Raw genomic sequence first — 7360 nt, forward strand, 5'->3', positions numbered from 1 at the left:
CCAGAAAATTAAGAAGTAGTACTGTATAAGTCAACTGGTAGTTGCTGACATCAATAAAATATTGTCCTTTATTATAGTCATTAGGGAACCTTTTAACAGTGATTAAAATTTCTTAATACTGTAGTAAAATTTTTAGCTGTTGTCTGGAAAAAAGAAAGTGTTATGAACTCTATGGCATGCAAATATTTCAATCAAATGCTGTCATATGTTGGGGTATTAACAACTACTTCTTAGTCAGGGTTGATGGGCTGTGTTTTGGAACCCACTCAGGAAAAAAAGTATATAATATTTAGTACAAGAACATTAAGATTTTATGGCTATAGAATGGGGATAAGTGATTTAACCTATTTACTATTTATTATTACCTGTAAAGTTCTGATATGTACTGACTGCAGAAGGTGTTTGCTTCACCTTCTAGATGGTCTCTTCTTTCTTCTGCACTCTGTTTACAGAATGTGAAATCAAGAAATTAAACCAAACAGTTCTACTAGCTAAAGAAAGTCTGTGGTGATATCACTGAACAGGTTAACAGTACAGAAGCATGGTAACTGATCAGAAATGTCTTGGCAAAGCAGTGCTCTAGGTGGAGAGGAGGAAATTTTGTTAACTGATTTTCAGAAATACAAGAATCTGAGATTCAGTTCTACATGTATAATGTTTACATTTCCAGAACAGGATGGCTGTCATTTCCGATGACAGATAAAGCCAAAGATTTTACTTTAAAAGCTGTAATGGCAGTCGTGATTTTCTACTTTCTACAAAAGCGTGGYTCATACGAGGTTGCCAAGATGTGTAAGACTAAGCATAGGCATCTCATGAGCCAAGAAGAGAGGAAGCTTATGCAAGTATCCCAGCAAACAGCACACCATTACAACAGAACTGGACCACACCATGATTTCTTTGAAATTATCTCTGGAAGAAGAAGGAAAGTGCCATGTCTGACTGCATCAGTGAAGACAATTTTGGCAAACAGAACATAAAGTTCTTAAGCAGCATGTTGGTGGGGAAGGGAAATAATGATTTGAGCCTGGTAACAAATCCTCTGAGATCTTTAACAACTTTAAATTTTCAGGTTGCACAGCATGGAAAAGACAACAATTTTAGCACTAAAGTGCACCGCAGACCTATGTGAGCAGGCTGATGGGTATGAAGGATGAATGGTTTCTGCAAAATGACCAAACCAGTAAATCTCTTGCGTACAAGTACAGAGAATCCTTTGTTCGTTGCTCACAAAACAGTGTGTAGTTTTGATTGCAGATGGGTCTGAACTAGCTTTCTGATCTGGACGCTCTCACTTGGAATGTCCATTCACACATCGCAATAGGCCAGTTTCCRGTTTTACTTTGAAGTCTATTTGGAAAGCAGCAAATCTAAAAGAATTAGTCTAAATGATACCTGATACATTCCCTGTCTCATATCATTCATTTTTTATGCAAACTTTCTGTGTACTGAAAATCTTTGTGTTTACTCAGATCCAAGGTAGAAACAGAGCTCTGAACCTCAGGTCATCTGAGCAAAGGATTCTCAGTACTGTACTGGGAGTTGATCCTGCCCTTTGCAGCCTTATATGAATGAGCGTTAGAATGGTAATGGCATTTTCACAGAAACTTCCTGATGCCTCCTTCTCACAGTTATGACCTTCTTATTGCTGTGATCTTCCTTCTAAAAACAAGGAAAGTCACTGCCAAAAGCTCTAGGACCTTCCCAGAATATCAAGCGCTACCCTTAAGGAAGGCAAATAGATAGCTGAAGCATGCATTAGCTCATTTCTTTGCAGTTTTAATTCTGTCGCTTTATCCTCATGCCATATTTCATGCTGAGAAATATTTAACAAACTTGAGCACATGAAACTTCCTAAGATGTAGTTTACAAATAGAGAAAAAGAAAATTACTAGCCATGCCCAGACCAAACAGAAGCTGAATTTAGGCCAGGATTATGACCATCAGAGTAACAGCGTTTCATCCATATCTCCCACTCTCCAGTACCCTCCATTTGCTACCTTTTGCCACCAGTTGACTCTTGCCCTGTCTCTGCTTCTGCCATTATCAGGTATGTTACAGATCCCAAGAATGTGGATAGATCATCGTGTGCTCCACAGTGCACGTAACTGAGCGCAGCAATGGTTTGGTGGAGGGKGGACTAAGATCTCTTTTTGCTCCGAGGCCCTTCTCTTCAATGTGTGCACTGTTACTACCTAGTTTAATTAACATCTGTGCCAATCAGAACAGCTGCCTATAACATAGAGAAGGTTAGCCGAGCACTCAAGAAGATAAATGAGACAAGGGGATGCCAAGGGGATGGAGTGTCAGACGCATGCAGTGGCTGAAACGTACATACATATTCCCATTGCTATATCCCTRTTTAAGTCTGGAGCAGAGTAAAGGCTTTAAGGCTGGGATGGTATGGTCTCCTACTTTACTTTTTTTGAGCTTCAGAAATGTAAATAGAGATGTGTTGGATATTCTGAAAGAATATGTGACCTCATCAGTCAACTTTAACCCTATTGAAACAGGGCATTAAGACAGCTAATAGAAATGATTAAACACTCGACTTCTGAGAAAGATCACAAGAATCTGTTCGATATTCCCTCCAGAAGCTCTAGGAATAGTAGAGCTACCTAAATTCAAATGCCAAATATCTCAAAAATAATATTTATAATAGCCTCCACATTAGAGTTCCCACTCCAACTATATGCATCACTTCCCATGGTGACATGACCCATTTGGTGCTGTAATAATATACTGAAGAAAAGAGCCTGAGCTATGTGCCTTATTCCACTTCAGTGCTCTTCTAAAAACTTTCATAACTTTTAATATTTGTTTAGCATTTCAATTCTTTTTCTCTCTTTTTTCCTTCCTTCTTTTTTTTTATTTATTTTTTTTTTTTAACTTTAATGGTAAAACATGTTGCACTAAGATCATCCTATTTGGACATATTAACTTCAGAAAGATTGTAATAAAATTTTTATGCCCCAACATTCTAACAGCATTGTAATGCAATAGTCATAGGGTCTAGACATACAGTGGAATAGTTTTGCCATCACAATCTTGCATCCAAATGGCCTCATAAGACAATCCCTGTAGACATGCAATGAAATCCTTTCCTCCTAGTGACAGCATCACAAAATCTAATTGTTAGGCATTATTCTAGCTTTGACATTGACATGAAATCTGTACTTCAAAATGCAGATTGCACGCAAGTTTACATTGCATTAGCACACTCGTTGGAATTAGTATTTCTAATACTGGTCATAAAGGCTTTGCACCAATTAGTATGTATTTACCTTCATACTAATTATTCATTCTTCATTTACACTGAAGCTATACAAATGTCTTGGTTTTTTAATATTTTGCTTACCCAATTACACATTACAATGGTTTTGTAGGGAAAGTGCTTGTTTATCCAGATTTGAATGGGGAAAGTTAGAGATCTTTTTTAAGGAAAGCATTCAAAACTAAACAAATGATGCAAAAATTTACAATAGAAAGTAGGGATTTCTTGTTTTTCTTTCCCCCTCCTCCCTGAAACCTAACAGTTCAGGAGGCAAGCAATCTTATATTTACTTATAGCCATATTTGCATTCAATTTTTCCCCATCCTGTTTCAAAAAGAATTCCTTAACAAGGCACCAGTCAATAGTAAGATGAGAGATACTGGGAGATTCTCTATCTTTTATTCCTATGTGATGAAGGAAAGTAACTCTCAGTTTCACTTATACATCTACAGCAAAGTTCTATCGGCAATGTTATGAAGGTGTTTTCCAAAATATATATTTTTTATTTCCTCTCTGAATTTACTAGAGAATTGAAGACAGTTCATCCTGGAAGCTGAAGAGTGAGAGTCAAGATTTTACTTTGTTTAGCTACTACTGACTGTCAACATAGTTACTTTGTTTCAGCAAAGGTTGGGCACATCTGTGATTTGGTGGAGCAATCCAGATGTCTGAGAGGAAAGGAGCTGTGCACATAGATATGGGCAGAGAAAGACATTTATTCTTCTACAGCAAATCTGAAGTCTGAGGGAAGGCTATTTCAAAGGATGAAAGATGAGTGCGGGAGCCATCGGGGCCCTGAACAGAACAAGAGGTAAGAGCCTACCTCCTTTGATTCTCACATCTCCCTCCCTCTGTGCTCTCATCTGAAAGGGAAGAAAGCTCAGGAACCACCCTAGTCATGCAGAAATCCCTGAATAGTGGAGAAAACCTCTTCATAGCTGAGTCTCTGAGGGGAGCTTGCTTTGCATCTGCGAGGGGACTGGGGAGACAAGATTCAACATAAGGAGAAAGAGCTAAACCCCCTCAGCACATACAGAAGAGCTAATCTCCTAGCTACTGCTCTAGGAGGTATCAGTTAGATGGAGACAGTGGACACAATCCTAGCTTCCCTGTAAAACTGAGTCAAAGCAAAGCCTCCAGAGATGTTTTTTTCATGCTGGTACCAGTAATGCAGGTCTTTTCCGCTTCCTCTCTCATGTGGGCAATGTTGCTGAGGAAAGCTTGTTCTGGAGCAGCACTTTGCATTTCTGTGGATGCTTCCATCCACTTACCTCAAGGTGATTTTCATGCAGAGTCTGTCCAGCTGAGGCAGCTGGTAAGCTGTAGGCACTGCAGACAGTCCAAAAGATGTTTTACAAACATCTGGACTACCTTCTATTCATCATATCATCAAAACTTCTGTCACCAGCTAATCTAGGCTTAAAACACCTAATTATTCCTCCTGGTGAGAAGGGTTACAGTGATGAAAAATAGACAAAAATGTGAGCTTGTTTTTAACTCCCAAAGAGAGCAAGAGCATTCTATGAAATCTGCTACTTACTTTACCATCATTGTTGATTTTACTTGCAAGGTGCAACTACAGTATTGCTAAATAAGCAGTACTAACCCTCTAATATAAAGTCCTAATGAAGAAAAGCTCCAGTGAGTGGCAGTCAGTTTTGCTCAGATAGGAGTATCTATTGAATGGGAGTATACTGTTGAAACAGAGGTGTTGACAGATGCTGATTAAAAAGATCCTGCCACCATTTTCATGGTGAAGATGGCAGGGTTTTCTTCTTAGAATAAAGCTATGTCAAAGCTAAAAGGAGATTTCCAATTTGAGTATTTTTACCTGTATAGGGAGGAAAAAAGTCTTCTCTCTAAAGAGTTCCAAAGTATTTTTCAAAATGCTTTGGTCCTTTACTTTAAATTTAATGATGCGAATACCTCTGTAGTGGACTCATTTGGGGTGCATGCATGCATACCTTGTGGATAATAAAGTCATCAGCTGTTGCTTGGCATTACTGGATAACTAAGTAGTTACTACAGCATTGTTGTGAAGAAGTTAAAACAGCCTGGGGCAGCCTTATTTTATGCATCTGAGTTTTCCCAAACTAATTCTGCATTCATGAACTGTTGTCGTTTGTATCTGGAAGGTTGAAACTTCTAACTCACTATACTCTTTCCTCAACTTCTTCAGAAAACTTCCCTGTTTCCCTGCTCAAATAAATAAAATGGGAGCTACTATCCATATAAAGAGGCAGGGGGGTGATTCTCTATACATGGATACAAAACGTCTCTCAAAGGATAACTGTCCTTTCTTCCTTTCTTATACATAAGCACTTTTCAGATGTCTCATTATTAAAATACAGTGTATCCTCTACCAGAGTAACTCGGTTGTTTAATTCACTAATGTATCCACTTGATGTCACTGTCCCTGCCCAGTAGAATGTTATGTCAAAGGGCTTTCTGGCCATGAAGACTTTGCACCAGTAAGTGACTGAGCAGTGCAGGGTCAGTTGCTTTCGGGACCCTTCAAAGCAACTTTATCACCTTGACAGTCCATTCTGTTGATGAGGGCACCTCCCCTTCCTGAATGCTCTTTATTCACATTTTACATCTCCCAAAGACAAACATTCTTTTTTTTTTTTTTTTTTTTTTTTTTTTTTTTTTTTTTTTTTTTTTTTTTTTTTTTTTTTTTTTTTTTTTTTTTTTTTTTTTTNATATGTTCTATTATTTTACTGTTCTTGTAAGTAGAGAGAAACCTTGTAGCATCACCTTATTTATTTGTTATTACTTATTTATTCACGAGGATAACGCTAACTTTTGAGAAGTCAGCGAATGGTAATTATTTATTGAAACTGTACATGATCTCTTGGTATCTCTCTTTCTTGCTATTAGATACATTAGTTTGGGGGTAAAAGATCTACATTTTGCTGTTTCCTCCTCCTCCTCGTTCCAGCATGCCTCTTTCTTCCCCCAACATCTCCCWATACCTTGTTCAAATCATAAAGAAGCAAAGATATGATGTTCATCTGTTCTCCCAGATATTTCTTTTCATAAAAAAAACCCTTTTAGATAGCAAGTAAAACCTAATTTTTAGGGGTTTTTTTGTGCCTCTCTCATAGACTTATTCAACTGAGATGTCATTGTGTGACTGAGAGTGGGGCACTTAACGACTTTAAGCTGGGATTTAGGCAATTGTCCATAGTGAAACACAGCTATTCCATGTGAACTGTTCCTTGCCAAAGCCCATTGGCAAGGATTAAGGGCTTTGGGGACAGCTGTATCCTGCTTTAAGGATCCCTGATCCTTTCACTGTTGTCTTCTTGCTGCCTGGGTAATAAACACTTTCTGTCAGTTTACAGCTCTCTCTTCAGTGCCACAGCAAAGATCTGATCTGACAAAGCAGAGGAATACRCTTGCTGCGTCTATACTCCTTGCTCTCGCATCATTGTTCCCGCTCCCGCTTCCTTTCTGATACTAGTCTTCTGGAATTCTTCGAAGGATTGGAAAGCTAAAGAACCAGCATGTGAAACTGCATATTTGTAAACCATATTTGATTATTTGTGTGCACATAGATATTATTGTGGGGGCTGGAAAAGAAGATTGTAGGCGTTTCATGGAAGTACACACTCAGAGCCAAATCCTCATTAAAAATTGCCTTAGCATCCAGGCCAGGAGAGAATTGCGAGCAAAGTGATTATCTGTGTATACTGCACTTTCGGAGGGTTACTGCAATTCATGTTCCATTCTACAAYGTCTCAGCCAGCCAGCTTCACTCTGAGCAGAATAGCCCAGATTTTCTTCTGCAGAGCTGCAGCAGCTTTACACTGCCCCGGTAGACCAAAACAGCCTTAAAACTGGTGCAGCAGGAAACAAGAGGATTACATTAGTTCAAGAGACACGTTGGGGTATGTGGCATTCTCAAAATCATCACCTTGCTTTGCTGCCAAAACAGGATGCCTGGCTATGGTACCACTTGCTCCGCTTCATTCTTAGCTCTCACACTCTTGCCCTCCGGGCTGTTGGTAGCCAGTGTTATTTAGAGCCCTCCTTATGCTTGGACTGCAAAGGTCTTGCTTGGCATGYAGCCACCCTAGACTT

The sequence above is a fragment of the Rhea americana genome, unplaced genomic scaffold (assembly GCF_003343005.1).
Source record: "Rhea americana isolate MKP2758 unplaced genomic scaffold, rheAme1 scaffold_127, whole genome shotgun sequence".
NCBI lineage: Eukaryota > Metazoa > Chordata > Aves > Rheiformes > Rheidae > Rhea > Rhea americana.